Source organism: Nanorana parkeri, unplaced genomic scaffold, assembly GCF_000935625.1.
Source record: "Nanorana parkeri isolate BGI_ZX_2015 unplaced genomic scaffold, ASM93562v1 scaffold6, whole genome shotgun sequence".
NCBI classification, from domain to species: Eukaryota; Metazoa; Chordata; class Amphibia; order Anura; family Dicroglossidae; genus Nanorana; species Nanorana parkeri.
Genome location: NW_017306274.1, coordinates 75,767 through 97,800, shown reverse-complemented (window position 1 = coordinate 97,800; position 22,034 = coordinate 75,767). Strand labels below are relative to the sequence as shown.

General features: G+C 49.0%; 1 protein-coding gene across 1 annotated transcript in view; it reads right to left on the bottom strand.

Annotated features, from left to right (window-relative positions):
- Positions 1-13,753: 13,753 nt before the first annotated feature.
- The window catches only part of VPS35 (VPS35, retromer complex component), an 83,177-nt gene continuing 74,896 nt past the window's right edge, over positions 13,754-22,034 (bottom strand). Inside the window, exon 18 of the mRNA XM_018553257.1 lies at positions 13,754-13,780. The gene's annotated coding sequence lies outside the window, so the exon portion shown is untranslated. The remainder of the gene's footprint in view (positions 13,781-22,034) is intronic.

Sequence of the window (22,034 nt, the reverse complement as noted above, 5' to 3'; positions counted from 1 at the left end):
AAAGTAGAATAAATGTTCTGCCTTGGGTTGGGGTTGGCTCAAAATTTATATCAGTTTAGCCAGGGGCATCCCGAGGCAGGGTGTCACCTGGTACCCACTCCGGGTGACGTACCGTCATCCTGGTGATACCTGCCAGCGGCCATCTTGGTGATGGACGCCGGCAGAGAGAGGAGGGGACGTTCACCCAGCGGGATAAGTTATGCCGCCGGGTCCCTTCCTTTCTCCTGCAACTGTTCATGACCGAGTGCCCGACATTTCAGAAGGGGTGACACCAAAAAGACTGTCAGTCATTTTGGTGTCACCCCCTCCAATGGTGTCGTCCCCCGCATCCCCCTTGGGACGCCACTGAGTTTAGCAATTGCAATCCTACTAATTCTGATTTTATACTGAGTTACCAGATGGAAACTGACTTCATTATTATAGTAAGTGCGTGAATGAGTGAGAGGGTAACTCCACGCAACTTTTTTTTAGGTGGGTTGGGGATAAGGCTTTATAAAAAGTTTTTAATGTAGTTGAGCTTTAAACAGACTTACAGGCGGTCAAGAGCAGCGGTGGCACCACCAGTCAACGATGAGCACTCCAAGCCCTAAATGGTGTTGTCCACCTGCTCAGCCCATGAAGCACCAACCACAGCAGGCATCCGGGTGATCAGGTGCATTGGTGTACAAATCTTTTGGCACATACAGCAGCTCCTATACCTATCTTTCAGTGGTGGACTCTGCTTTTTTGGCTGGACGTTTCCTTTCTAACGCCTCTTAGAATATCTAAAAATCTTAGGACGTTCTTCTCTTGGCTTCTACGACCATCTGGCACTTTCTTCTCATTACAAGCTAATATGACCTCATGGACCTCATGCAGAGAAAAATGTGTCACTGCCGTGTACTTATAAAGGGCTTCATGTGTAAAAAAAAAAAAAAAAGAAGAACCGATGTGAACTTTACCGATTCCGTCCAAATGTTCTTTTTACACGGTTTATTAAGATTAATAAATGGCTGTAAATATATAAATATGAGTGAGAAAAATTCAGAGTTTCTGCCTCACCAACAAATTGTGCTGAAAAAAAAAAGACATGGGTGCTATGGTCGTTACATTGTTCCGAAGGGTTAGAGAAGCTCATGTAAAAAATTTTAGGATCAGGGTTTGTATTACATCTAAGGGCTCCTGTATGACAGTCTACACAAGTGCCAAATCCAGTGACTATGTGACGCACAAGATTCATGAAACAAAAAGAAAGACTGTATTTACTTCTCCTCTACACGCTCTCCCCATTGGGGTTTATGTGTAAAAAAAAAAAAAAAAAGAAGAACCGATGTGAACTTTACCGATTCCGTCCAAATGTTCTTTTTACACGGTTTATTAAGATTAATAAATGGCTGTAAATATATAAATATGAGTGAGAAAAATTCAGAGTTTCTGCCTCACCAACAAATTGTGCTGAAAAAAAAAAGACATGGGTGCTATGGTCGTTACATTGTTCCGAAGGGTTAGAGAAGCTCATGTAAAAAATTTTAGGATCAGGGTTTGTATTACATCTAAGGGCTCCTGTATGACAGTCTACACAAGTGCCAAATCCAGTGACTATGTGACGCACAAGATTCATGAAACAAAAAGAAAGACTGTATTTACTTCTCCTCTACACGCTCTCCCCATCCCAGGCACTGCAGCTCACAGAGGGAGGAATTCAGCAGCGGAGGCAGTGTTGCCAATCCAGAAAGAAGTGTGCAGGACCAGGTGTGTCCAGGTGTTGATTGACAACCCACAGGCCCCGTTCATATCAGACACAGTGCGTTCCGGACCGATTCCGCATCGCATTGCGGCCGGCTCACTCTGTTGTAGGGCAGGAGGGGGCGAGACGGTCCTTTGAAGTGAATGGCACTGTAGCCACTCCCTCCGGCCGCACGGGAACGCAAGGCACATTATGCCTCTGGTCCGGTACGAGCAAAATGCTGCAAGCAGTATCTTGTTCGGACTGGACCGCAGGCATAATGTGCCTTGCATTCCTGTGCGGCCGATCGCATTACGGCCGGAGGCGGTGGCTACGGTGCCATTCACTTCAATGGACCGCCTCCGCCCCCTCCTGCCCTACAACACAGTGAGCCGGACACAATTGGATGCAGTGCGTTCTGGCCGATCGTGTTACAGCCGTAGGGCGTGGCTACGGTGCCATTCACTTCAATGGACCGTCACACCCCCTCCTACCCCGCAACATAGTGAGCCAGCCGCAATGCGATACAGTGCGTTCTGGCCAGAATCGGGTGTCTGGCGTGAACGAGGCCACAGGCTTGTGAATCGGCAGTGGCAATGCTGATAGCCACGTACCCCCTCTGCAACTTTGTTACACCCCACTGTAGTGCATGCGGGCACAGCCTACGTGAGTGTGATAACTCTGCTCTGAATTCAGGAGCAGTGCAGCATTGTGGCCACCCCGTCACAGGAAGTTGGAATAGGTAGACTCGGGTATTGTGGGACTTTGCAGGAGGACTTAGAGAAAACTGTAAGAGCGCATGTGCTTATAATTGAGTGATGCGGCACATTATTTTTTTCTATTCAGATCATTTTTATTGAAGCTTTTTTTTTCCAGTCATTACAAAGATACACAAAACATTCCCCTTGACTTCCCACCCACCCCCCCGTTCCATACAAAACAAATAGCACGGTGTGACAATCAGACTTCTCTGGCTCACAATACACAGGGAGGGATACGTTCTTAAACAGCACAGACATGATTTGATTGCTATATAAGAAATGAATGAAGAGATGAAGAATGTGAGATGAAGAGATATAAGAGGAGGTGTTGCTGCGTTACGGAAACGCTGGTACCATGTGACGACGTGCATTGTAATACTGACAGGGCGGCTGATGAAATGTTCAAATAAAAAATTAGCAACTTATTTTGTGTGTTTTTAGCTTTCTTTACTAATTTGCTATGAAAGGAGTGAGGGGAGTCTAGTTGCTCTGGTAGAACAGGTCCATCGAGTTTACCTATTAGAGAACAAAAAGAAAATGTATCAATAGAAAACAGAACCATGTGACCAAAGTAACCGGCAAAAGGAAGGCAAAAAAACCCTGATAAAGCCGGGGTCCGATCCGCCCTGACAAGACAAAAATGTCCTTCTTGTTCCCCTAAGGCGGGGTAGCCAAACTCCGATATTGAGGAGTGAGGACCTTTACTGAGGACCTTTATTGAAGACATTTATTGTGGACTTTTAGTGGAACTATAAAGCCCATGAGGCATTGCAAGATTCTCACAGACATGACTCCCGAAAAGAGAGATGCATCATGGGATTTGTAGTTTCACCACAGCTGGAGGGCCGGAGTTTGGCTACCCCTGCCCTAAGGCATCTGGATCAACAAACTCTCTATTACCTATAAATGTCAATATCCAGTTATATTATGCACAGGTGCTGTATTGCAGTAGGCACCAGGGGAGCTGATGAGACCAAGTCAGGGATGGTCATCCAAACGCTCCATAACCTCAAAAGTTTTGAGGACCTCCTTTCAGCTGGGAGGTCATTTTTTATCTAATTCGAGTCATATTGACATGATTTTACTTATGATTTATACGTTTTGGGGTTAAAAAAAAAGAAGTATATCAATGGAAATTGGATCATTTGATGGACCATTTTCCTGAACCGATTGTTCCAGAAGACATACCCATAGGTCTAGAACCACATTGGCCTGGAAAGCTCTTGTCTCTGCATCCAGCACCTCCTTCCAATAACTTAGGGCATGTTCATGATATGTGAAGAAGATCACCAGGACTCTGTCCACTCCTAGGTTAGATGATGTATCCCGCTTTCCTCACTGGTGTCATTCATTCGCTTCTTCATGGATGTCCATGTTTTATTAAGTAAAAGTAGGAAAGTGAGGACCTTTATTGAGGACATCTATTGAGGAGTGAGCACCTATATTGAGGACTTTTATTGAGGACCTTTATTGAAGATATTTATTGAGGACCTTTATTGAGGACATCTATTAGGGAGTGAGCACCTATATTGAGGACGTCTGCTGAGGATCTTTATTGAAGATATTTTTTGAAGACCTTTATTGAGGAGTGAGGACCTTTATTGAGGACCTTTATTGAAGATATTTATTGAGGACCTTTATTGAAGACCTTTATTGAGGAGTGAGGACCTTTTTTTGAGGACCTTTATTGAAGATATTTATTGAGGACCTTTATTGAGATGCTTTATTGAAGATTTTTATTGAGGACCTTTATTGAAGACTTTTATTGAAGATATTTATTGAGGATCTTTATTGAGGAGTTTTATTGAAGATATTTATTGAGGACCTTTATTGAGGTCCTTTATTGAGGTCCTTTATTGAAGATATTTATTGAGGACCTTTATTGAAGACTTTTATTGAAGATATTTATTGAGGATCTTTATTGAGGACCTTTATTGAGGTCCTTTATTGAAGATATGTATTGAGGACCTTTATTGAAGACTTTTATTGAAGATATGTATTGAGGACCTTTATTGAGGTCCTTTATTGAAGATATTTATTGAGGACCTTTATTGAAGACTTTTATTGAAGATATTTATTGAGGATCTTTATTGAGGACCTTTATTGAGATCCTTTATTGAAGATATGTATTGAGGACCTTTATTGAAGACCTTTATTGAGATCCTTTATTGAAGATATGTATTGAGGACCTTTATTGAAGACCTTTATTGAGGCGTGAGGGCCTTTATTGAAGACATTTATTGAGGACATTTAGTGAGGACCTTTACTGAAGGACTTTAGTGAGGACCTTTATTGAAGACCTTTATTGAAGACCTTTATTGAGGACTTCTATTGAGGAACTTTACTGAAGGCCTTTAGTGAGGACCTTTACTGGGGACCTTTATTTAGGACCTTGATTTAGTCTTCCCGTCCCTAACCGCATACATAAAGTATTATGTTTTGTCCACTCAGTAGTATTGCCCTGGCTGGGTCATCAAGGTCTAGCGTGACCCAACCAGCTGTGCTAGAGATGGGAAACTATAAAGTACTGCCTAGGGACTGGAAGACCGCCTGCATTTTTAGGGAGCTATAAGCTGGTCCACATAATTCTGGATATCAACTGCGTAGACTGGGCCCAAGCCATCTGACTAAAGGGTATTTCCTGATACCACCACTACTTACCTACCTCCTGATTATAGCTTCCTGCTTGAAAACAGTCCCTGACATATCAAGGATCACCAGATCGCAGCCTTGTCTCTGATCTTCTAAGTCTAAGGATGTCCAAACCAGTTACCATACAGTACGTTGCTTCTGGGGCCATGAGCTTGTTTTAACCACTTCAAGGTAGGGCCTAGGACATTCCTCCAAAGTGCTTTAGCTCACAGAAGAGAAGCCGGTTATTTCTTGCAGGATATTTGCAGAAAATTGTATCAGCTTGAAAACAGAAAACAAATGGAGCCACAACATCCAAGGACTGGTCAGCTGCAATATGTGACATTTTTGTTCTTGGGTTGAGATTCACATGAGGTAGGCAACCTTGGCACCCCAGCTGCGGTGAAACCGCAAATCCTATCATGCATCTGCCTATGGGAGTCATGCCTGTGGCTGTCAGAGTGTTGCAATGGCTCATGGGACTTGTAGTTCAACAACAGCTGGAGTGCCGAGGTTGCCCAACCTTGGACTAGATACACTTTGAAGACCTTTACATCTTTTCCCGTATCTCTTCATTTTTATTGTACTTAATGCTCATTTGCTACCCGATGTCTCTTTCCACAAACATCTGAGAGTTGAGAACCTTCTAACTCTCCGACAACCAACCGTCCTAGCGTTGACATGGTAACAAGCATGAGTAAAGTGGACAGGACCCAGAGATAAGGACACTTCTATGCGTAATGGGTCCTACCAGATCTGACTCATCACTTTGGCTTTAGCATATCTGTGATTAAATCCTAAGGGCCCCTCTGGGTTCCGGAGAAGTTGCCTCCAGGAAAACATCTAGGAGCCTGGTCACATTTTCTGCATGGAAAAAAAAAGGCATTTCATCGTGCAGTTAAAGTCCACCAAGTGGCAAGGGTAAACCATGATGCGTTGTTTGCAAAGCAAGGTGCTGTCCACTTCTTTTCTTTTTACCGCAGCCCCCCGCACAGCTTAGAGTTCATTAAACATTCCCTGGTGATCCCGCCATGGAGGTCCTTGTTTAGGCTCTTCCTTTTATGTGGTGACGCCGCTCTGTCCCCGTCTGCCAGTTGTGCTCCTTCGTCGTCACCCTATCACATGGAGACTACAAGGGTATGTTTTAACATACAAGACACAGGCCTGGTCCACTGTTGTCACCATAAGGAAACCGGCCCTGAGAAATGCGATTCGGCCAGCTTTACAGCAAGGTTCACATGGAAGGGCCTTATACAGTAAAACAGCAAAAAGTTTTCCTAGCACACTCACCAGCCAGCATGCAAAAAAAACTTGTCTCACCGCTAAAGCTAAAAACAGAGGTTTGAGGTTCTGCAGGTAATTTGACCACTTTTTTTCTCCCCTCTCTACAAGGCCTGGGTTGGTTGGTGGGACAGAGCTGCAGTGACATCAGCAGGACATGTCCTCCTCCCCAGGGCTGAGCGATGTGGGATAGAGCTCCAGTGACATCAGCAGGACATGTCCTCCTCCCCAGGGGTGAGCGATGTGGGATGGAGCTCCAGTGACATCAGCAGGACATGTCCTCCTCCCCAGGGCTGAGCGATGTGGGATAGAGCTCCAGTGACATCAGCAGGACATGTCGTCCTCCCCAGGGCTGATCGGTGTGGGACGGAGCTCTAGTGACATCAGCAGGACATGTCGTCCTCCCCAGGGCTGATCGGTGTGGGACGGAGCTCCAGCGACATCAGCAGCACATGTCGTCCTCCCAGGGCTGATCGGTGTGGGACTGAGCTGCAGTGACATCAGCAGGACATGTCGTCCTCCCCAGGGCTGAGCGATGTGGGACGGAGCTCCAGTGACATCAGAAGGACAAGTCCACCTCCCAGGGCTGAGCGGTGTGTGACAGAGCTGCAGTGACATCAGCAGGACATGTCCTCCACCCCCAGGGCTGAGCGATGTGGGACGGAGCTCCAGTGACATCAGCAGGACATGTCCTTCTCCCCCAGGGCTGAACGACGTGGGACGGAGCTCCAGTGACATCAGCAGGACATGTCCTCCTCCCCCAGGGCTGAGCGATGTGTGACAGAGCTGCAGTGACATCAGCAGGACATGTCGTCCTCCCCAGGGCTGAGCGATGTGGGATGGAGCTCCAGTGACATCAGCAGGACATGTCGTCCTCCCCAGTGCTGAGCGGTGTGTGACAGAGCTGCAGTGACATCAGCAGGACATGTCGTCCTCCCCAGGGCTGATCGGTGTGGGACGGAGCTCCAGTGACATCAACAGGACATGTCGTCCTCCCCAGGGCTGAGCGATGTGGGACAGAGCTGCAGTGACATCAGCAGGACATGTCCTCCTCCCCAGGGCTGAGCGGTATGGGACTGAGCTGCAGTGACATCAGCAGGACATGTCGTCCTCCCCAGGGCTGAGCGATGTGGGACAGAGCTGCAGTCACACGATCAGGACATGTCCTCCTCCCCAGGACTGAGCGGTGTGGGACGGAGCTCCAGTGACATCAGCAGGACATGTCCTCCTCCCCAGGGCTGAGCGATGTGGGACGGAGCTCCAGTGACATCAGCAGGACATGTCCTCCTCCTCCCCATGGCTTAGCAGTGTTGGGCGGAGCTGTTGTCAAGACATTGGATTTGATTCCTGTTGATTCCTGCATGGGAGGGTCTGGGTCATAAATGGGAGGGTCTGATTCTTAAATGGGAAAGTCTGATACCTGAATGGGAGGGTTTGATTCATGAATGGGAGGGACTGATTCATGAATGGGAGGGTTTGATTATTGAATGGGAGGGTCTGATTCCTGAATGGGAGGGTCTGATTCCTGATTGGGAGGGTCTGATTCCTGATTGGGAGGGTCTGATTCCTGAATGGGAGGGTCTGATTCCTGAATGGGAGGGTCTGATTCCTCAATGAGAGGGTTTTAATCATGAATGGGAGGGGTATGATTCATAAATGTGAGGAGTTGGATCCCTGAATGAGATGGTCTAGATCCTGCATGGGGGTGTAGTTGCTGATTGGAAGGGGTCTGATTCATACATGGGAGGGGTCGGATTCCTGAATGAGGTGGTCTAGTTTCTCCAGGGGTGGGGGGTGTCGGGGGTTCATTTAAACCACCTGATGCACTTTCAGTGTTCTAATGAGGAAAGTTGCAGTGTCGGCATCCCTTTAGAAGTAGTTAACCCTTAGGCGGTATATCTCACCAAAAAGAAAACTTCTACTGCAGGGGACGCCTAAAATGTAACTTGCATCTTAATGCAGACTTCTGGGAAGAGCCAATCACGCAAAGAGTAATGACATTTCTGGGGTGGCCTCCAGGTCGCCACAATGCATTGACTTTTTTGAACAGTTTTAGAAAACGACGGCGGCTGCAGATTGGAATGGAAAGGTCATTTTTAATAACATTATATTACTAAATGGCTTGTGTGGCAATTGTATGTTTTATATTATTTATTTATTTTTAACAAAAACGGCATTTTCCTCAAAACTATCTATCATTGAAAGCTTTTTAGCTACATTGTGTCTACATCAGATAGCAATCGAATGGCAATTTTTGGCATTAAAATGGACATTTGCTGAACACAAATAGCTTGTTGTGCTGGTGACAACCTTTGAATCTGCATACTGTTCACGGCGCCAACCGCGGTCACTACAAGCACTCACCTGTATTTATTACAGAAATCTGGTAAGGAGTGCAGCAAGATCAGGACCGGATTTCCCACAAGGCCAAACAAGGCCCGGCCTTGGGGCAGCAGGGAGTAGAGGGGCAGCAGAGGTGTGGAATTCCTATCTCCCGATGCCCGGGACATGCATTTCTGGGCGCCGGGCGGGTAGTTGTTTTCTACTCCATTGCACCAAAAGGCCTAAAATTTCAGCAAGACGTCCTACGCTTGGCCAAAATTTCAAGGATGGAAAAAGTTAGTTTCGTCTTTGATATTCCTGATACGGAGAACGGCTCGTGAGCTTTAAGCTTGATGTTCCGATATACAATCTTCCGATCCTGATGGAGTTTTGTCCGTCCTTCTCCGGGAACCGGCTTGTCTGGGAATTTTCACATGAATGGAATCGTCTCTAAATGTCCCTCCGGACCCCCCGTCCAGATGACTCCTCGGAGCGAATGTTCTCCGCAGCCCTGACTAATAAAGGGATCGTGTTAATTATAAAACCCACTCGAGCAGAAACATCTCATGATTAGCGGCTCAGTAGAACAAAGAGATATGATGGACGCTCATCTGGCGTGCAAACGGCAAGACGGGAATGGTAGCGAGGACCTTCAATTCATCTCCTAATCGGCATGAAAGAGAGACAGCTCGGAGGAACGCCTGCTTGGAATGTTAAGATGAGAAGTCTAACAAAACGGATGATGCACTTAAAGCTGAACTCCAGGCAAGAAGGAGAGGAGCAAAGCTCTGGGAGGGGCCCAGAAGGCTCCACCCACTGCAGAAAAACTACAAGAGGGGGTGGGGACAAGACCTGTCACGCTGCACAAGGAGAGAGAGCAGCAGTGACTGGTCTTTATTACAGGAGGGGGCGGGGACAAGACCAGTCACCCTACACAAGGAGAGATAGCAGCAGAGAGCGGTGTCTGTTGATCCTGCCAAAAATCCAGTGAGCTCTTAACTGCATTGAAATCCCAACCATATTGGGACAGCCCTGTCTGTATTTATTAATACATCATGTAAGTGGAGGCAACTGGGAACAACAGCAACTCAGCCACGAAGTGGTAGGCCACGTATCATTCCTGACTGCATTGTGCCAAGTGTAAAGTTTGGGGGAGGGGGGATTATGGGGGTGGGGGTTGTTTTTCAGGGGTTGGGCTTGGCCCCTTAGTTCCAGTGAAGGGAACTCTTAAGGCATCAGTATACCAAGACATTCTGGGCAATTTCATGCTCCCAACTTTGTGGGAGGAGTTTGGGGACGGCCCCTACCTGTTCCAACATGACTGCGCACCAGTGCACAAAGCAAGGTCCATAAAGACATGGATGGGGGAGTTTGGGGTGGAGGAACGTGACTGGCCGCACAGAGTCCTGACCTCAACCCCATAGAACACATTTGGGATGAATTAGAGCGGAGACTGCGAGCCCGGTCTTCTCCTCCAATATCAGTACCTGACCTCACAAATGGTCCAACATTCCCATAGACACACTCCTAAACCTTGTGGACGCCTTCCCAGAAGAGGCAGAGCTGTTATAGCGGCAAAGGGCGGAGCCAACCCAATACTGAACCCTACGGACTAAGACTGGGATGCCATTAGAGTTCATGTGCGTGTAAAGGCGTCCTAACACTTTTGGCAATATAGTGAATATATTGCAGCAAAATCTGGTTTTGTTATCTTTTCACGGACTTTTCTTTTGTATCCTGTTATCTTTGGCTGAAGCCTGAAGATCATGGCTGGCAGATTCACTTTGTCATCAATGGACTGACCTATTAGACCCGGCTGGACTTGAATCTCTCAGCCACGCTGTGTACAAATCGGGGATCAGCACATGGACACACAGATGTTAAATTCTCGAGCTCCTCGCCGTCCCGATCATCTGTCATTTTCAGGTTGAAAGTTTTCGATCTTTGGATCTTATAGAAGTAATTGTATTTCCCTCAAGGCGGCGGAGGATGGGGAGGTTGTAGGATCGCAGGGCTCAGCGGCGAGGGAAATGCAGCAAATGAAAGAGACGTGTGAGGGTTGAAGCAAGATGGTAAGAGGCGGTAGGTCTGAGATTCGACCGCGTGATGCGTACACGGGGTACTTTTATCTTCTCGTTTTGGATGGAGTTGGAATTGAATCAGTGGGCTGGGGGAATGGCCGTGAGGGAGCTCCATCCATACATGCATTGCTTAAAGCTCCCTCGTGTGACTGGAGTGGCGTCACATTCTGGCTCCCGGCACCTCTACAGGGAGTGCAAGGGAAGTGTACAAGAAATGCACCTATGTGTAGAGCACATCAGACCACACTGAACCCCTAAAAAAATTTGGGAGAGTTTGAATGTCTGTGAGTGTGTGAGATTGTGTCTGTCAATGTTCTAATCAGGATCATCCAGAATGTGACGTCACTCCAGTCACACGAGGGAGCTTTAAGCAATGCATGTATGGATGGAGCTCCCTCACGGCCATTCCCCCAGCCCACAGATTCAATTCTAACTCCATCCAAACATCAAACTACCGCACAATCGCACCTACTAGACATGGGCGATTCGTTTTGTTCCGAATTACAATTTGGAAAGAATTCTCTGAAATTCGGACATTTGGACACATCCGAATTTCCAAATCCCAATGCACCCGAATGTGTCCGAGTCCGAATTTCCGTTTCCAAATTTCGGATCCCATCCGAATTTCGTTCAAAAACTAACCTGATTTGGACATGTGACTTTTCTGGCCAATCGGATGTGTTTTCCGGTTTAATGCCTCCGAATGGGTCTGAACACGAATTTTGGTTACGGCAACATGAGAGCCATATACAGTATATACATATATTACCAAAGCTGAGTCTCCCAGACCCGAATGACATTCAGAAATTCGGATCCCAAATGCCATTCGGGTCTGGAAGCCTCAGCTTTAATATGTCTCCAGACCCCTATCGTGTTCTGGAGCTCCCGAATGGTATTCAGAAATTTGGATGCCGACTGCCATTCAGATCTAGGAGCTTCAGCTTAGTATTACATGTATCTGGTTATCTGTGGTAGTCTCACCCGAAACTACCGAAAATTCGGATCTCATCCGCATCCCGAACCGAATTGAATTTCGGATCCGAATCTCGAATTCCAAAATAACGAAATATCTGAACTGGATCGAACTGAATTTTTCCGCAGCTTACATGTCTAGCACCTGCTGTCGGTTCTGGCGGGCGAGGTGCATTGCATTGCCATTCATTTGAATGGCACCTCAAACACACCTCCCGCCCACAGTTTGATTTCTTGCAATGGAACATGCGTTGCTGCAATGCCGTGCGACTTAATGACCGAGGACAAATGGGGAAGTGAAATGCAACACCGACGTATTCACAATGTATCCAGTTGATCTCTTTATATTCCAAGGTTGGCTTTTGCCGTCAGCGGGCTTGTTATTGCGGACGCTAAATCAACGCCCCTCCTGAGGGCCGCCCCGTGGCAGACGGTTATTAGAAGTGGCCGCATGAATTCCTCGGTGAGCAGCCGTCTGTAACTCTTCTCTGTCTGCTGCGAACGATGAAATGACGTACGGCTTCTAATGACGCGCGCCGAGGACGGATACATTGATCGTTTTATACGCTCGGATTGTCTTCAATTATATATTTAATTACATTATACCAAATGACTGATCACTGCTTGTATAGGGACAGACTCTGGGCAGGACCCCCAGGCTAGGGCGCCATTCTCACCGAGCGTGCTGGATTTTATGGGGGGCATTCTTTATAAAGCCAGTCTCTCTCTCTCTCTTTCTCTCCCCTCTCTCTCTCTGCCTCCCCCCTCTCTCTTCTCTCCTCCCCCTCTCTCTGCCTCCCCCCTCTCTCTCCCCCCCTCCCTCCCTTCTTTCTGAGTCATTTTCAATATTTATCAATCTGCAGCTTTTAATAAAATCATCCCTGGTGATCCTGCCATTACAAGTCTTTGTTCGTTAACTTCCTGTCATAGGGTGACAACGCTCTGATGGAGACTGCAAGAGGCCGTTTCTACATACATTACACGGGGATGGTCCACTGTTGTCACCACCCTGAGAAGTGACATGCAGCCATCGCTGGAGTGCATGTAGACAGGAAGTGGCTGCACAGATTCTGAAGGAGATCAGCAGCTCTGAGAGGCAACAAAGGATGAAAAAGAGGTTTAAAAAAATGTTTTATGAAAAATATGCCAATTGTTTATTGCAGGCTTTAGGAGACTAGGTGTCACTCTGTTAGGCCTCATTCACACAGCGCAGAGTCATGCCATACAGATCCGTGCGGCGTGCATGGCCATATGGGGCCGTTCCCGGAAGGGACAGGTGCAGGTGCTGCGTGTGATTGTACTCAGCAGCCTGTTAGAGTGGGGCCGTACTGATCTGTGCGGCGCGCATGGGCGTATGGGGCCGTTCCCGGAAGGGACAGGTGCTGCGTGTGATTGTATTCAGAAGCCTGTTCTTCTCTATGGGAGTACGCGGCCGTACGTGCACCCGAGCTGCACATACGTGCGGGTGTCCATGCTCAGATGCAGAGAGGATCCACCACGAGTACGGACACCCGCATGGACATGCAGCTCGGGTGTACGTACGGCCGCATACTCCAATAGAGAAGAAAAGGCTGCTGAGTACAATCGCACGCAGCACCTATCCCTCCCGGGAATGGCGTGATGCCGCACGGATCTGCACGGGCCGGCTCTACGCTGTGTGAATGAGGCCGTAGAGTTGATATCTTTTATAGCTAGCCAACAGCGAGATAAGACCGGGCTTTCGTCGGCTTGAATTGAGCGCTTCGTTCCTGCAGCGCAGATATGCAGCCCCCCCCCCCCCTTAGCAGTCAGCTTCCCGCCGGATGATAAACTGCAGCATGTTAATCTCGCCTCCATTCATGGCCTGGGGCCGGGCGGCTCCGTCGGGGTGTAATCTGCCTCCTATTTTCAGGCTCAATGTCTCTACACAAGAGAAATCAAGAAGTGAATGACAAATGACACTGAATTGCGCGGCTCAAATTAGCATCGAAATCCTCAACTCCGCTGAGAAATGACAAAGCCAGAGAGGGGCGAGAGGGGAGGGCGACGGAGGAGCGCTAACAATGCGGCTCCTGCAAGAGGTGGAATCAACCTTAAAGCCGAAGGTTCTTCTTCCCTGGATCCCCCTCCCCCCTCATCAACATTATTCAATAAAACCTTTCCATTTTCTATACATCCCTTATTTTATACTCATCACTGCGTCTGTGTGCTTCTCTATGCAATGCAGGCAGATCATGGATGGTGCGAGGGGTCAGCAGGGCGCTATACATAGCTTCCTGAAAACATCACAGCACCCTGTCTCAGTACTCCTTTAAAGAGCCCTCAGCACTGATGCAAGCAGTGGACTGGCTTGTGGGTGGAGTTATGCAAATATCTAAATGCCTTGATGGGTGGGCATCAGTTTGGAGGAGTGACTGTTCCTGGGCAGGAGCAGTGCAGCTAGTCTAAGGCTATGGATGTGCATTTAAGAAAGGAGAGCACAGGGTGGTCAGGTAAACAAAACTATTGAACACCAATGCTAGGGGTTAATGGGTAAGTTTATTGCTGGCTCTGGAAACTGCTAGCGGTTATTGCTGACCCTGACTCAGATATTGCTGGGGATTATTGCTGGCCCTGGATCTTGCTGAGGTTATTGCTGACCCTCACACTTGCTCAGATATTGCTGGGGATTATTGCTGGCCCTGGATCTTGCTGAGGTTATTGCTGACCCTCACACTTGCTCAGATATTGCTGGGGATTATTGCTGGCCCTGGATCTTGCTGAGGTTATTGCTGACCCTCACACTTGCTCAGATATTGCTGGGGATTATTGCTGGCCTTGGTTCGGCTGGGGTTATTGCTGACCCTGACACTTTCTGGGGGTTATTGCTGGCTCTGAAATTTGTTGGGGGTTATTGTTCGCTTTGACACTTCCTGGGGGTTATTGCTGGGCCTGTCACTTTCTGGGGGTTATTGCTGGGCCTGTCACTTTCTGGGGCTTATTGCTGGCCCTGTCACTTTCTGGAGGTATTGCTGGCCCTGCCCCTTTCTGGGGGTTATTGATGGCCCTGACACTTGCTGGGGGCTATTGCTAGCACTGACACCAATTCTGGGCGTTATAATGGCTGCCACTGATACCAACAATGGAACTTATTTTACTCCTACAATCTCTTCAGTGTACCCCCAAACCTATTTTGTCTAAACCACAGCAAAGACAAGGTGGAGGGAAATGGCACAATACAAGCCATACACCATGAAGCAACACCCATTTTATTGACCATGTCCACTTTTTGGCCATGCATTTATCTTCTCAATCCATTCGAAGCAGGTGGCAGGTGCCCCATGTAGTCCTCCACATTTTTTCTTTCCTTTCAAGTTTTCTCTGCTAATTCTTTTCATATTTTGGCAACTTTCTTTGGTTTATTTCTTGGCGCACGGACACTAATCATAGAACTGGTTATTTTCCTTTGTTGACCAGCAATGTAATAGATATCATGTCATATGTCTGACCGCGGCACTCTGTACACTTCATTGTGCTTAAAAGGAGCCGCAGTCTGTGTTCTTATTACACTGTGAATGGTTTTCTTTATAACATTGTATCTTTTATTCCTCCTGATGGTAAGTCGGCTTTGCTTATAACAAGGGATGTAGGGTCAGGGACTGAGCTCCCAGCACCAGCAAATAAAACATTGTCTGGAGCCACAACTGACTATCAGAGTTTTCTTTCTGCATTGCTCGGAATAGAGACTGAATGGCACGGTAGGAGGCAGAATCGAAGGCAATGTGGGGTTGATACAAAACAGATTTAAAAGCACTACAAACATTATTAGAAAGGTCAGGTTAGTCAAGTGAGTCCTCTGTGTGTACACAATACATTAAATATCACCAAGGGTGTTTCTAGGGTCCTCTGGGGGAACTTAGTAGAAAACCTGGGGGAACTCAGTAGAAGCCTCAGGACACCAACTAGAAGACACGGGGCACTCAGTAGAAGACCCAGGACACTCAGTAGAAGACTCAGGAAACCAACTAGAAGACCGGGGAGAACTCAGTAGAAGACCGGGGAGAACTCAGTAGAAGACCGGGGAGAACTCAGTAGAAGACCGGGGAGAACTCAGTAGAAGACCGGGGAGAACTCAGTAGAAGACCGGGGAGAACTCAGTAGAAGACCGGGGAGAACTCAGTAGAAGACCGGGGAGAACTCAGTAGAAGACCGGGGAGAACTCAGTAGAAGACCGGGGAGAACTCAGTAGAAGACCGGGGAGAACTCAGTAGAAGACCGGGGAGAACTCAGTAGAAGACCGGGGAGAACTCAGTAGAAGACCGGGGAGAACTCAGTAGAAGACCGGGGAGAACTCAGTAGAAGACCGGGGAGAACTCAGTAGAAGACCGGGGAGAACTCAGTAGAAGACCGGGGAGAACTCAGTAGAAGACCGGGGAGAACTCAGTAGAAGACCGGGGAGAACTCAGTAGAAGACCGGGGAGAACTCAGTAGAAGACCGGGGAGAACTCAGTAGAAGACCGGGGAGAACTCAGTAGAAGACCGGGGAGAACTCAGTAGAAGACCGGGGAGAACTCAGTAGAAGACCGGGGAGAACTCAGTAGAAGACCGGGGAGAACTCAGTAGAAGACCGGGGAGAACTCAGTAGAAGACCGGGGAGAACTCAGTAGAAGACCGGGGAGAACTCAGTAGAAGACCGGGGAGAACTCAGTAGAAGACCGGGGAGAACTCAGTAGAAGACCGGGGAGAACTCAGTAGAAGACCGGGGAGAACTCAGTAGAAGACCGGGGAGAACTCAGTAGAAGACCGGGGAGAACTCAGTAGAAGACCGGGGAGAACTCAGTAGAAGACCGGGGAGAACTCAGTAGAAGACCGGGGAGAACTCAGTAGAAGACCGGGGAGAACTCAGTAGAAGACCGGGGAGAACTCAGTAGAAGACCGGGGAGAACTCAGTAGAAGACCGGGGAGAACTCAGTAGAAGACCGGGGAGAACTCAGTAGAAGACCGGGGAGAACTCAGTAGAAGACCGGGGAGAACTCAGTAGAAGACCGGGGAGAACTCAGTAGAAGACCGGGGAGAACTCAGTAGAAGACCGGGGAGAACTCAGTAGAAGACCGGGGAGAACTCAGTAGAAGACCGGGGAGAACTCAGTAGAAGACCGGGGAGAACTCAGTAGAAGACCGGGGAGAACTCAGTAGAAGACCGGGGAGAACTCAGTAGAAGACCGGGGAGAACTCAGTAGAAGACCGGGGAGAACTCAGTAGAAGACCGGGGAGAACTCAGTAGAAGACCGGGGAGAACTCAGTAGAAGACCGGGGAGAACTCAGTAGAAGACCGGGGAGAACTCAGTAGAAGACCGGGGAGAACTCAGTAGAAGACCGGGGAGAACTCAGTAGAAGACCGGGGAGAACTCAGTAGAAGACCGGGGAGAACTCAGTAGAAGACCGGGGAGAACTCAGTAGAAGACCGGGGAGAACTCAGTAGAAGACCGGGGAGAACTCAGTAGAAGACCGGGGAGAACTCAGTAGAAGACCGGGGAGAACTCAGTAGAAGACCGGGGAGAACTCAGTAGAAGACCGGGGAGAACTCAGTAGAAGACCGGGGAGAACTCAGTAGAAGACCGGGGAGAACTCAGTAGAAGACCGGGGAGAACTCAGTAGAAGACCGGGGAGAACTCAGTAGAAGACCGGGGAGAACTCAGTAGAAGACCGGGGAGAACTCAGTAGAAGACCGGGGAGAACTCAGTAGAAGACCGGGGAGAACTCAGTAGAAGACCGGGGAGAACTCAGTAGAAGACCGGGGAGAACTCAGTAGAAGACCGGGGAGAACTCAGTAGAAGACCGGGGAGAACTCAGTAGAAGACCGGGGAGAACTCAGTAGAAGACCGGGGAGAACTCAGTAGAAGACCGGGGAGAACTCAGTAGAAGACCGGGGAGAACTCAGTAGAAGACCGGGGAGAACTCAGTAGAAGACCGGGGAGAACTCAGTAGAAGACCGGGGAGAACTCAGTAGAAGACCGGGGAGAACTCAGTAGAAGACCGGGGAGAACTCAGTAGAAGACCGGGGAGAACTCAGTAGAAGACCGGGGAGAACTCAGTAGAAGACCGGGGAGAACTCAGTAGAAGACCGGGGAGAACTCAGTAGAAGACCGGGGAGAACTCAGTAGAAGACCGGGGAGAACTCAGTAGAAGACCGGGGAGAACTCAGTAGAAGACCGGGGAGAACTCAGTAGAAGACCGGGGAGAACTCAGTAGAAGACCGGGGAGAACTCAGTAGAAGACCGGGGAGAACTCAGTAGAAGACCGGGGAGAACTCAGTAGAAGACCGGGGAGAACTCAGTAGAAGACCGGGGAGAACTCAGTAGAAGACCGGGGAGAACTCAGTAGAAGACCGGGGAGAACTCAGTAGAAGACCGGGGAGAACTCAGTAGAAGACCGGGGAGAACTCAGTAGAAGACCGGGGAGAACTCAGTAGAAGACCGGGGAGAACTCAGTAGAAGACCGGGGAGAACTCAGTAGAAGACCGGGGAGAACTCAGTAGAAGACCGGGGAGAACTCAGTAGAAGACCGGGGAGAACTCAGTAGAAGACCGGGGAGAACTCAGTAGAAGACCGGGGAGAACTCAGTAGAAGACCGGGGAGAACTCAGTAGAAGACCGGGGAGAACTCAGTAGAAGACCGGGGAGAACTCAGTAGAAGACCGGGGAGAACTCAGTAGAAGACCGGGGAGAACTCAGTAGAAGACCGGGGAGAACTCAGTAGAAGACCGGGGAGAACTCAGTAGAAGACCGGGGAGAACTCAGTAGAAGACCGGGGAGAACTCAGTAGAAGACCGGGGAGAACTCAGTAGAAGACCGGGGAGAACTCAGTAGAAGACCGGGGAGAACTCAGTAGAAGACCGGGGAGAACTCAGTAGAAGACCGGGGAGAACTCAGTAGAAGACCGGGGAGAACTCAGTAGAAGACCGGGGAGAACTCAGTAGAAGACCGGGGAGAACTCAGTAGAAGACCGGGGAGAACTCAGTAGAAGACCGGGGAGAACTCAGTAGAAGACCGGGGAGAACTCAGTAGAAGACCGGGGAGAACTCAGTAGAAGACCGGGGAGAACTCAGTAGAAGACCGGGGAGAACTCAGTAGAAGACCGGGGAGAACTCAGTAGAAGACCGGGGAGAACTCAGTAGAAGACCGGGGAGAACTCAGTAGAAGACCGGGGAGAACTCAGTAGAAGACCGGGGAGAACTCAGTAGAAGACCGGGGAGAACTCAGTAGAAGACCGGGGAGAACTCAGTAGAAGACCGGGGAGAACTCAGTAGAAGACCGGGGAGAACTCAGTAGAAGACCGGGGAGAACTCAGTAGAAGACCGGGGAGAACTCAGTAGAAGACCGGGGAGAACTCAGTAGAAGACCGGGGAGAACTCAGTAGAAGACCGGGGAGAACTCAGTAGAAGACCGGGGAGAACTCAGTAGAAGACCGGGGAGAACTCAGTAGAAGACCGGGGAGAACTCAGTAGAAGACCGGGGAGAACTCAGTAGAAGACCGGGGAGAACTCAGTAGAAGACCGGGGAGAACTCAGTAGAAGACCGGGGAGAACTCAGTAGAAGACCGGGGAGAACTCAGTAGAAGACCGGGGAGAACTCAGTAGAAGACCGGGGAGAACTCAGTAGAAGACCGGGGAGAACTCAGTAGAAGACCGGGGAGAACTCAGTAGAAGACCGGGGAGAACTCAGTAGAAGACCGGGGAGAACTCAGTAGAAGACCGGGGAGAACTCAGTAGAAGACCGGGGAGAACTCAGTAGAAGACCGGGGAGAACTCAGTAGAAGACCGGGGAGAACTCAGTAGAAGACCGGGGAGAACTCAGTAGAAGACCGGGGAGAACTCAGTAGAAGACCGGGGAGAACTCAGTAGAAGACCGGGGAGAACTCAGTAGAAGACCGGGGAGAACTCAGTAGAAGACCGGGGAGAACTCAGTAGAAGACCGGGGAGAACTCAGTAGAAGACCGGGGAGAACTCAGTAGAAGACCGGGGAGAACTCAGTAGAAGACCGGGGAGAACTCAGTAGAAGACCGGGGAGAACTCAGTAGAAGACCGGGGAGAACTCAGTAGAAGACCGGGGAGAACTCAGTAGAAGACCGGGGAGAACTCAGTAGAAGACCGGGGAGAACTCAGTAGAAGACCGGGGAGAACTCAGTAGAAGACCGGGGAGAACTCAGTAGAAGACCGGGGAGAACTCAGTAGAAGACCGGGGAGAACTCAGTAGAAGACCGGGGAGAACTCAGTAGAAGACCGGGGAGAACTCAGTAGAAGACCGGGGAGAACTCAGTAGAAGACCGGGGAGAACTCAGTAGAAGACCGGGGAGAACTCAGTAGAAGACCGGGGAGAACTCAGTAGAAGACCGGGGAGAACTCAGTAGAAGACCGGGGAGAACTCAGTAGAAGACCGGGGAGAACTCAGTAGAAGACCGGGGAGAACTCAGTAGAAGACCGGGGAGAACTCAGTAGAAGACCGGGGAGAACTCAGTAGAAGACCGGGGAGAACTCAGTAGAAGACCGGGGAGAACTCAGTAGAAGACCGGGGAGAACTCAGTAGAAGACCGGGGAGAACTCAGTAGAAGACCGGGGAGAACTCAGTAGAAGACCGGGGAGAACTCAGTAGAAGACCGGGGAGAACTCAGTAGAAGACCGGGGAGAACTCAGTAGAAGACCGGGGAGAACTCAGTAGAAGACCGGGGAGAACTCAGTAGAAGACCCGGGGGACTCAGTAGAAGACCCGGGGCACTCAGTAGAAGATTCGGGACAATTAGTAGAAGGGGCACTCAGCAGAAGACCCGGGACACTCAGCAGAAGACCCGGGACACTCAGCAGAAGACCCGGGACACTCAGCAGAAGACCCGGGACACTCAGCAGAAGATCCGGGACACTCAGCAGAAGACCCGGGACACTCAGCAGAAGATCCGGGACACTCAGCAGAAGATCCGGGACACTCAGCAGAAGATCCGGGACACTCAGCAGAAGATCCGGGACACTCAGCAGAAGATCCGGGACACTCAGCAGAAGATCCGGGACACTCAGCAGAAGATCCGGGACACTCAGCAGAAGACCCGGGACACTCAGTAGAAGACCCAAAACACTCAGTAGAAAACCCATGACACTCAGTAGAAAACCCATGACACTCAGTAGAAAACCCATGACACTCAGTAGAAAACCCATGACACTCAGTAGAAAACCCATGACACTCAGTAGAAGACCCAGGAGAACTCAGTAGAGGACCCAAGGAACAAGCTCTGGGTGCCAGCGTCTGGCTACGCCCCTGGATATCTCATTGGTTGGAGCTGAGAGTTCACAATAATGGAGGAGGATACCTCATACAAAGATACACACAGATTTCTTTCACTTGAAAGATGTTTGTGATTTATTGTTACTACGGATGAGCTTTTGGTTCAGATCCAATCTCTCTGTATTTAGTTGCATCCTAGCAACCAAGGATGCTGTGGGGGGTTACACACCATCGTTGGTTGCTAGGACCCAGGTGACCACACAGTGTCACTGGTTATGGTGTGCCACCTGTATCCTAGCAACCAGTGACACTGTGCAGTCCAGCCACTAGTATTATTGGTTGGTGGTAGCCACTCGGTGTCGTTGGTTGCTAGAACACAAGTGACCCCGGCACTTAGATGTTCACAAAAGCCACATTTTTGGCTTGGCAGAACAGGTTTAGGATATGAGCAGTTGTGTTGCATTATATTCACTGCAGTACAAAGAGGATATGAGCAGTTGTGTTGTATTATATTCACTGCAGTACAAAGGGGCTTTTTTAACACTTATGTATTATCAGCACCATATGGCAGAATTTTGGAAGCGCAAAACCGTAATTGTAGGTTCAATAAATAAGCCCGCTTTATTACGCAGAGCGAGCCAAAACCCTTAAAGTGGCACTCGGTTTAAAAAAAAAAGAAGATTGCATTCCACTCAGATGTTGCAATTCGCATCCAGATCTTCTCGAGCCCGGCGACATAAATTACTATTTACCTCTCCGCGGCGGAGACAAAACTTCTGATTAAACCGCCCAGTATACGCACTCCAGACTGCCGGGTCTCCACGGCAACACACATCACAGATTCCCCGTATTGTTTTTCAGAAATGGACTGTCGGTGCCTGCGGACTTGAGAAGAAAATGTACACAACAAACAGTAAACAGATCAGGGGGTCCAAAGAGCGGCGATGTATGCACCAGCCAATCAGGAGTTAGGATTCTTTGACAAATCTGCATTATTATTGTCCCCCACGCTCTAGTGGGGACTTGATGAGGAGGTGTGGACAGACTTAAAGA